Below are 9,079 nucleotides of genomic sequence, written 5' to 3'. Positions count from 1 at the left end.
CAACAGCAGCAGCGGAACCAGCAAGAGCAGGAGCAGCCCCGCGCGTCGACGTCGCATGCAGTCATGCTGCTGCGTAGCGAGGCATCGACAGCCGTCCGCGGAGACGTCGTGCCGGAGCTCACATTCAGTGAGGTGGTGCGTCGCAGGTACCGTGGCAAGGCCACTGGCAAGCCACGCTCCCAGCAGCAGCCACAACAGCAGCAGCAGCCGCAACAGCAGCAGCAGCAGCGTCAGCCACAGCGACAGGCGGTCGCCGGCTCGCAGCAACAGCAGCAGCAGCAGCTTCAGCGTAGACAGCAGCAGCAGCAGCAACATCAGGGACAGCGGTATGTTCCGCCGCAACTCCGGCAGCAATCGCATCAGCAGCAGCAGCGGCAGCAGCAAAAGGTTCGGCCAAGGCCGGACAAGATAGAGGTGGTCTCGAGTGCCTGACACTCCTGGTACACTTTGTACAAAACAGTTCGGGATGCGGTTAAACAAGACCCGCACAAGGGCCTTGCAGACCACCTTAAAATGGGCAAGCGCAGCCACGCCGCAAATCTCCGAATGGAGTTAAGTAATTCGGCCAACGCCAGCCTGGTCCGCGCAGAAGTTCAGGAGATCGTCGGTGACGCCGGACTTGCCAGGGTGATCACCGACATGGCCGATGTCCTGATAACGAACATCGATCCTCTGGCAACAGAAGAGGACATAAAAAATGCCATCGAGGAAGAACACCAAGGGCCGATCGAAATCATCCGAGTGAGCGTGTGGGAGCTTCAAGATGGCACCCAGCGAGCTCGAGTCCGCTTGCCCGCCAAGGCTGCCGCTGCCCTCGAGGGGTTGAAGCTCCGACTCTGTGGCTGCATCAGCAAAATCAGAGGCGTCGAGAAAGCAGCACCTGAGCACCAGCGCTGCTATCGCTGCCTGGAGCGCGGTCACCTTGCCCACGCATGCCGTTCCTCGACAGACCGTCAGCAACTGTGCATCCGGTGTGGCAGTGAAGGTCACAAAGCCCGGGACTGCTCCAGCGACTTTAAATGTGCGGCCTGCGGTGGACCTCATCGCATCGGGCACATGAGCTGCGAACATCCGGCTTCGCCTTCAACTTAAAAGTGACGCAAATCAACGTGGATCACTGTCAGGCAGGGCAGGACTTGGCGCTCCAAGCAGCGCGTGAACACCGTGCTGACGTCCTGCTCCTGTCGGACATCTACCGACCACCGGCGAACAATGGGCGTTGGGCGTATGATGCCGCCAAATCGGTAGCAGTTGTGGCTACACGTTCCTACCCAATCCAGCGGGTGTGGCGCAGTGCTGTGCCTGGAATTTTAGCCGCACAGATTGGCGATATCGTCTTCATAAGCTGCTACGCGCGACCGAGACGCCCAGAGGTGGACTATGAAAGCTTTCTGGCCGCAGTTCAGCTGGAGGCATCAACCCACTCCCAGGTCGTCATCGCCGGCGATTTTAACGCCTGGCACACGGAGTGGGGTAGTGCCAGGAACAGCCAGAGAGGTGAAGATCTGCTGCAGCTTATCCAGAGCGTTCCGCTACAGGTAATCAACTCCGGGAATGAACCCACGTGCATTGGCAGAGGAGTGGCCACCAGCAGCGTCATTGACGTCTGCTTCGCCACTCCGTCCATCGCTCGGCCAGAAACGTGGGAGGTGCACGAGTTTGCCCGGTCCGATCATCAATTGATTACATACAGCGTTGGGGAAGCGGAACATCAGTCCCGCGGGTCGTCGAATGGTGGTCCGTCAGCCGGCCGGCAGCGCGTTATCTGCGCTGGTAGGCGATGGATTACCACGCAGTTCCACGTAGACAGCTTCCGTTCTGCTCTCGAGGACGTGAACTTCGCGGAACAAGCGACGACACACGCTGGCCTAGTCGACGCAATGGTCGACGCGTGCGACATTGTCATGCAGCGGGCCCCCAACGTGTTGCAGCATCAACATCGCGACGTCTATTGGTGGTCACCGGTAATCGAAGAGCTGCGAAATGAGTGCATTGCGGCGCGTGAGCGGATGCGCCTAACCACCGATCTGCAGGAGAGGAGTCTTGCCGCAGCTGAGCACCGGACTGCGAAGACCAGATTGGAGAAAGCCATCAAAGCTAGCAAACGCGCCGAATTTGCTAAGCTTATCAACATCGCCGAGGAGAACGAGTTTGGAGTGGGGTATCAGGTAGTTCTGTCTCATCTGCGCGGCAGTCGTGTACCGCCTGAGACAGACCCGGTCGAGCTGGGACGGATCGTTTCAGATCTGTTCCCCACCCACCCACCAGTCTCTTGGCCGGAAACCGGCGATGTCGATTCGGGAGCGTCCGATTTAGAACGTGTGACCCCCGAAGAGCTGCAGGAGATCGCGGCTCAAATGGCTTTAAGGAAAGCGCCAGGATTAGATGGGATCCCCAATGCTGCGGTGAAGGTCGCGATTGAGAAGTACCCGGGGGTTTTCTGCCGCGTGTACCAGGACTGCCTCAACACTGGTACGTTTCCGCAACAGTGGAAACGGCAGCGCTTGGTACTGCTGCCCAAGCCAGGCAAAGCCCCCGGAGAAAGCAGCTCCTACAGGCCACTGTGCATGCTGGACGCACTAGGCAAAGTGTTGGAGCGGCTTATCCTCAACCGCCTGAACAGACACCTCGAGGACCCGGATTCACCGCAGCTCTCGGACGCGCAGTACGGCTTTCGTCGCGGACGATCCACCATCAGTGCCATCCAAAGCCTGGTGGACGCAGGCAAGGCGGCCCGATCGTTCGGCCGGACCAATAATCGCGACAAGCGATGCCTGATGGTGGTTGCGCTGGATGTCCGCAACGCATTTAATACTGCCAGCTGGCAGTCGATCGCCAATGCGTTGCGAGAAAAGGGGGTCCCTTCAGGGCTGCTGCGGATACTGCAGTCCTACTTCACGGATCGGGAGCTCATCTTTAACACCAGCGAGGGACCCGTCGTACGTTGCGTCAGCGCGGGAGTTCCACAAGGGTCCATACTGGGCCCGACATTGTGGAACGTAATGTAAGACGGGGTGCTGCGGATTCCCCTACCCGACGAGGCCAAGGTCATTGGCTACGCCGATGATCTCGTCGTCCTGGACCCGGGTAGGACACCGGAGGAGTCAGCAGCAGTGGCGGAGGCAGCGGTGTCAGCAGTCGACCAGTGGATGCAGCAGCACCACTTGGAGCTGGCACCAGCTAAGACGGAGATGACGATTATCTCAAGTCTGAAGCAACCTCCAAGCCACATCTCCATCGACGTGAGAGGAACTGCTGTCCCATATTCGAGGAGCATCAAGCACCTTGGTGTACTGGTACACGACCATCTATCGTGGATACCTCACGTGACTGCAGTGACGCAGCGGGCGGACCAGATCGCGCAGGCGGTCGGTCGACTCATGCCGAACCACCGGGGCCGAAGATGTCAAAGTCCCGACTTTTGGCAGCGGTGGCTGACTCGGTGATGCGTTACGCCGCACCTGTATGGCACGAGGCGCTGAACACTCGCGAGTGCCGCAGGCTGCTAGAGCGAGTCCAGCGCAAATCAGCTATCGCCGTGGCCCGGACGTTCCGGACGGTTCGGTACGAGACCGCAGTGCTGCTCGCGGGACTTCTGCCGATCTGCAGAGCAATCTGTGAGGACACCAGGGTGCACAGCCGCCGTGGGACTGCAGCCGGTGCACAACTGAGGAAGGAGGAACGTGAGACGACCATCGCCGAGTGGCAAGCAACATGGGACAGCGATGCAGCTGGTCATCAAGCCAGTGGTTACGTCCGGTGGGCGCATCGTCTTATCCCGGACATCGGCGCATGGCAGTCGCGGAAGCATGGAGAGGTGAATTTTCATCTGTCGTAGATAATCTCCGGTCACGGATTTTTCCGTGAGTATCTCGCTGACATGAAATTCACCTCGTCCCGGACTGCACGCATTGCCCCGGCGTACGGGGGAGCGCCGAACACGCGATGTTCTCGTGCCCGCGCTTCGCCGATGTTCGCGAGCAACTGATGAACGGCGTCAATCCGGACACGTTGCTGGCCTACATGCTCGAGAGTCAGCAGAATTGGAGCAACGTCTGCGAGGCTGCCCAGCAGATAACGTCAGTGCTTCAGCGCGAATGGGACGACTACCGCACGTCCTTGTTCGAGCAGGGCGTACTTGCCGACAACGCCCAGCTCCGAAACGCTGACGTCCTTCGACAGGAGAGGCTGCGGCGGTATAATGACAATCGCAACGCAGTCAGAAGAGCCGCAAAAAAGCAGCGACAGGCAGAACGCCCGCCCCCACCACCGCCCTCACCAAGGACTGAGCGGAGACGGGAGGTTAACCGTCTTGCGGTGGCGAGGCTAAGGGAACGACAGCGCGCAGCCCGGGCTGAAATGCACGGCACACATCGACCAGCTCCAGCTAACGACAGCGATGACGACGACGACATTGGAGATCGTCAAGCAGCCGATGCAGCTCTGCCTTCAGAAGCGGTGACAATGGCAGCTGAGGTGCCCCGCGTAGGGCTGACCGAAGCCGAGGCCGCAGCCGCGGTTGAGGCTGAGTTGTCCTCCCAATAGGATGAGCCAATAAACAGGAAGGAGGTGTAAAGAGGAAGGCCTCAACAGGCACATATGAAGAATTTGAATTAGAAGGAAGAATAAATTTGAAAAATAAATCAGACTGGTGCGCTATGCACGAATTAAGGTTGCTCGAATGAGCATAACAACCCCCTTTAGACCCTCCGCGAGGCAAAAGGGCGGTTTCGGCGAGGGTTGGGTCTAGACAGTAAAATGAAATGAACTGAATAAACAACCCGAATACTTTAAAAAAAAAGCCAGTTATCCCTGTGGTAACTTTTCTGACACCTTTTGCTAAAAACTCGTTATAACCAAAAGGATCGTAAGGCCAAGCTTTCGCTGTCCCGAAGTGTACTGAACGTTGGGATCAAGCCAGCTTTTGTCCTTATGCTCAGCGTGTGGTTTCTGTCCACACTGAGCTGACCTTTGGACACCTCCGTTATCGTTTTGGAGATGTACCGCCCCAGTCAAACTCCGCACCTGGCACTGTCCATGACGTGGACCGAAAGGACCTGTCCAGGAGTCTTCGAGCCGGGCGGCGCGCGGAACCGGGGGCAAACGTGACATCATAAACGATCGACCGCGCAGAAGCAGTGCACCACGAATGCACCGACGTACGCAAGCTTGTAACCTTGCGGGCCACGGCTCACGGTCGGACAAGCGGGTAACACGCTACACACGACGATGCTACGATGCAGTCTCCCCGGCGGCACCACCCAGCGACACACTGGACGCTGAGCGAGAAACACGGCGCATTCGGCGCGCGCAGGCGAACCGCCGCCACAGCCCCCCGAGGAGGTGCGCGCACGATCCAGACCTGGGGCCCGCGCTTGTTCCACCCAATCATGTAAGTAAGGCAACAGTAAGAGTGGTGGTATCTCAGAGGCGAGCTCCACGAGGAAGCCCTCCCACCTATGCTGCACCTCCTATATCGCCTTACAATGCCAGACTAGAGTCAAGCTCAACAGGGTCTTCTTTCCCCGCTGGTGCATCCAAGCCCGTTCCCTTGGCTGTGGTTTCGCTAGATGGCAGATAGGGACAGAAGGAATCTCGTTAATCCATTCATTCGCGTCACTAATTAGATGACGAGGCATTTGGCTACCTTTTTTTTTGTTAACGAAGAGTGAGCATATTCCATCCCCCTCTCCGACTCACCCAACTCGGCCGGTACGCTTGTGGTGCGTATTACTTCATGCGGAGTCGTGTGTGCGGTTGCACCCTGGGTCACGACGCATCTTCTGCGGCGATCTGGTCCGATGATTCTGCTTATTACGCTGCTTTCCGTGGTGCGACGCGGTCCCTTTGGTCCTATCGCCCACACTTCGGGTGGGCAATGGGGGGTCTGCATCGTTGGTCACCACTCCAAGCACGTAAGGCAGTTCTCCTGAAACGAAATTTTGATAGAGAAAACAAGAAAAGGGAGAAAGAGGTAGAAGAAAGCTGAAAATAGAGGAGAAGAGAGAAAAAGAAAGCTGGAAAGAAACGAAAAGAAAAAGATAAAAGATTAGTAACTTTCCAGCTTACGGTGGCCCTTGTGGCGCGGGTTGTTGCCGTGCCGCAGGGCCTGAGGGACCAACATTTGCGTCCCTCGCCCGCCGTCTGGCCCGCCTGCGTCGCCTTGCCGTTGGTGGACGCTCAACATCCCATCTCGCTTGGAGAGTGGAGAAGATTGTCCTGGCGGCGGCGCGGACGGCCTCCCACGTATCGCTGCGGGCGCACATTTCCGAGACGATGTTATCCATTGTTACTCGGGAATGGCACCGCTGCTGCATCTCGTTCCAGATCCGATCGAACCGTGGACAGTGGAACAGCACGTGTTCAACGTCTTCCACGGCGTCCCCACATTTGGGGCAGTTGGGCGAGCCTTCCAGGATGCCTTTCTCGACGAAATAGGAGCGCAAGAACCCGTGCCCCGTGAGGAGCTGGGTGAGGAAAAAGTCGACTTCCCCATGCTTGCGGCTGACCCAGAGATTAATGTCTGGAATCAGCCTCCTCGTCTTCAGTTCTGGTGCTCCTGGTTGCCCTGCACCCGTTGTCCACTGCTCCTGCCAGCGCCTCATCGTTTCCTCCCATTGTCGTTTCCGTATGTCCGATTGAACACCCCCACTCGCTGCCTTTTCGTCGTGGCAGCGGATATCCTCCTGCATGAGGAGGACTAACGGGGTGGTGTTGGCGACAACGCAAGCGGCATCATAAGACACGGTCTGGAAGGCGCTGGCGACTCGGAGAGCCCCCGGTCGATGCGCCCTTTGGACCGATTTGCGATGGGTCTCCTTGTCGAGCACCCATCGCCCCCAGGTGGCAACTCCGTATCGGATGATACTGTTGCCGACGTTTACGATCTGTCTCCTACTGCGGCTCTTAGGACCACGCTTATTCGGCATTAGGCAGGTCAAGGCATTCGTAATCCGTGAAGCCTTATTGACCACCTTCTCCAGATGCCGGCTGTGGTGCTGTTTGCGGCAGAGGTCCACTCCCAGGTACTTCAGCGTTTCCGTGGATTGGATCGAGTGACCGCCCGCTTGAAGCTCTGCGAGCTGCGGGACATGATGAGTACAAAAAATCATGAACCCGGTCTTTTGGTGTGCAAGTTCCAAACCGACTCCTTGCAGCCACCGCTCGATCCTCTCCAGGTTAGCCGTTGCTAAAGCGCTGACCTGTTCCGTGGTCCTTCCCAGAAATGTGAAGGCCACGTCGTCAGCAAACCCGATGATGTCCGCTCGTAGTCCCTCGAGCGGCAAGCGGAGTAGGTCGTCGTACATGACGTTCCAAAGTGTTGGTCCTAGAACCGAACCCTGAGGAACGCCAGCAGATACAGTCCTCGACACTACTCCTTCATCCGTGTCATAGTGGAGCGTTTGGCCAATGAAATAGTTCCGCAGCAACGCCTGCAAATAAGGCGGAGTGTTTTTACGCTGCAGAGCTTGGCCGATCGCTGTCCAGTTTGCCGAGTTGAAGGCATTCCGGACGTCCACCGTTACCACCGCACAGAGACGATCTCCCTTTCGCTTCTTGTCTAGAGCGACTTTCCCGTTGTTCATCACCCGAGTGATGGCATCAACGGTTGAACGCCCTTTACGGAAACCGTATTGGGCGTCCGAAAGTCCCCCGGTCGACTCCAGATGGGTTGTCAGCCTCCGCTGAATTAACCGCTCTAAAATTTTCCCCAGCACACTCAGCAAACAAATTGGCCGGTACGACGAGGGCTCCCCAGGTGGTTTCCCCGACTTGGTAAGCAGCACCAGTTGTTGCCGCTTCCATGCGTCGGGGAAAGTGCCTGCCTCCAGTAGCTGCTTATAGCGCATTTGGCTACCTTTTTTTTTTTTTTTTTTTTTTTTTTTTTTTTTTTTTTTTTTTTTTTTTTTTTTTTGTTAACGAAGAGTGAGCATATTCCATCCCCCTCTCCGACTCACCCAACTCGGCCGGTACGCTTGTGGTGCGTATTACTTCTTGCGGAGTCGTGTGTGCGGTTGCACCCTGGGTCACGACGCATCTTCTGCGGCGATCTGGTCTGCTGATTCTGCTTATTACGGTGCTTTCCGTGGTGCGACGCGGTCCCTTTGGTCCTATCGCCTACACTTCGGGTGGGCAATGGGGGGTCTGCATCGTTGGTCACCACTAAAAGCCCGTAAGGCAGTTCTCCTGAAACGAAATTTGGATACAGGAAACAAGAAAAAGGAGAAAGAGATAGAAGAAAGCTGAAAATAGATGAGAGAAGAGAAAAAGAAAGCTGGAACGAAACGAAAATAAATAAAAGATTAATAACTTTCCAGCTTACGGTGGCCCTTGCGGTGCGGGTTGTTGCCGTGCCGCATGGCCTGAGGGACCACCATTTGCGTCCCTCGCCCGCCGTCTGGCCCGCCTGCGTCGCCTTGCCGTTGGTGGACGCTCAACATCCCATCTCGCTTGGAGAGTGGAGAAGATTGTCCTGGCGGCGGCGCGGACGGCCTCCCACGTATCGCTGCGGGCGCACATTTCCGAGACGATGTTATCCATTGTTACTCGGGAATGGCACCGCTGCTGCATCTCGTTCCGGATCCGATTGAACCGTGGACAGTGGAACAGCACGTGTTCAACGTCTTCCACGGCGTCCCCACATTCGGGGCAGTTGGGCGAGCCTTCCAGGATGCCTTTCTCGACGAAATAGGAGCGCAAGAACCCGTGCCCCGTGAGGAGCTGGGTGAGGAAAAAGTCGACTTCCCCATGCTTGCGGCTGACCCAGAGATTAATGTCTGGAATCAGCCTCCTCGTCTTCAGTCCTGGTGCTCCTGGTTGCCCTGCACCCGTTGTCCACTGGTCCTGCCAGCGCCTCATCGTCTCCTCCCGTTGCCGCTTTCGTATGTCCGATTGAACTCAACCACTCGCTGCCTTTTCGTCGTGGCAGCGGATATCCTCCTGCATGAGGAGGACTTACGGGGTGGTGTTGGCGACAACGCAAGCGGCATCATAAGACACGGTCTGGAAGGCGCTGGCGACTCGGAGAGCCCCCGGTCGATGCGCCCTTTGGACCGATTTGCGATGGGTCTCCTTGTCG

At 57.2% G+C, this 9,079-nt stretch overlaps 1 long non-coding RNA gene across 1 annotated transcript in view; it reads right to left on the bottom strand.

The window, feature by feature from the left end:
* Positions 1-4,822: 4,822 nt before the first annotated feature.
* LOC133391850 (uncharacterized) overlaps positions 4,823-9,079 on the bottom strand; it is a 7,735-nt gene continuing 3,478 nt past the window's right edge. The window contains exon 2 of the long non-coding RNA XR_009765305.1: positions 4,823-5,647. This is a non-coding gene — a long non-coding RNA (uncharacterized LOC133391850). The remainder of the gene's footprint in view (positions 5,648-9,079) is intronic.

The sequence above is a fragment of the Anopheles gambiae genome, chromosome X (assembly GCF_943734735.2).
Source record: "Anopheles gambiae chromosome X, idAnoGambNW_F1_1, whole genome shotgun sequence".
In the NCBI taxonomy this organism is placed as follows: domain Eukaryota; kingdom Metazoa; phylum Arthropoda; class Insecta; order Diptera; family Culicidae; genus Anopheles; species Anopheles gambiae.
Note: the sequence above shows the minus strand (reverse complement) of the source record. Positions and strands in the feature narration are given on the sequence as shown.